This window comes from Macaca fascicularis, chromosome 13, assembly GCF_037993035.2.
Source record: "Macaca fascicularis isolate 582-1 chromosome 13, T2T-MFA8v1.1".
In the NCBI taxonomy this organism is placed as follows: Eukaryota; Metazoa; Chordata; class Mammalia; order Primates; family Cercopithecidae; genus Macaca; species Macaca fascicularis.
Genome location: NC_088387.1, coordinates 109,706,338 through 109,707,188, shown reverse-complemented (window position 1 = coordinate 109,707,188; position 851 = coordinate 109,706,338). Strand labels below are relative to the sequence as shown.

Genomic DNA, 851 nt, shown 5'->3' with positions numbered 1-851 from the left:
TTCCAGAAGGATTGAACTAATTTACATTCTCACCAAAGTGTAAAAGTATTCCTATTTCTCCACAGCCTCACCAGCATCTATTGTTTCCTGACTTTTTAATAATTGCCATTCTGACTGGCATGAGATGGTATCACATTGTGGTTTTGATTTGCATTTCTCTGATGATCAATGATGTTGAGCTTTTTTTCATGTTTGTTAGGCACATAAATATCTTCTTTTGAGTAGTGTTTGTTCATATCCTTTGACCACTTTTTGATGGGGTTGTTTTTTCCTGTAAAATTGTTTGTCTTGTAATTTCTGGATATTAGACCTTTGTCAGATGGGTAGATTGCAAAAAGCATATGGAGTGCTTCATGCATTTGTGTGTCATCCTTGCACAGGGGCCATGCTAATCTCTGTATCATTCCAATTTTAGTGTATGTGCTGCCAAAGTGAGCACTTATTAATAATTTTCTATTGCTGTGTAACAAATTTCCATAAACTTAGTGCCTTGAAACAATGTAAGTCTGTTATCTCCTAGTTTCCATGTGTCTGAAGTACAGAAAAGCTTAGCTAGGACTGTGCTCAGGATCTCCGAAAGCTGGAATCAGGGGACGATCTGAGCTGCATTTCTTCTAGAACTTAGAGTCTTTTTGGGTTTTTTTTTTTTTTTTTTTTTTTTTTTTTTTTTTTTTTGAGACGGAGTCTCGCTCTGTCACCTAGGCTGGAGTGCAGTGGCCGGATCTCAGCTCACTGCAAGCTCTGCCTCCCGGGTTCACGCCATTCTCCTGCCTCAGCCTCCCGAGTAGCTGGGACTACAGGCGCCTGCCACCTCGCCCGGCTAAGTTTTTGTATTTTTAGTAGAGACGGGG

General features: G+C 40.3%; 1 non-coding gene across 1 annotated transcript; it reads right to left on the bottom strand.

Annotated features, from left to right (window-relative positions):
• Nucleotides 1–335: 335 nt before the first annotated feature.
• LOC123568569 (U6 spliceosomal RNA) lies at nt 336–439 on the bottom strand. The gene has a single exon (XR_006691932.2). It is a non-coding gene; the product is annotated as a U6 spliceosomal RNA (small nuclear RNA).
• Nucleotides 440–851: the final 412 nt, after the last annotated feature.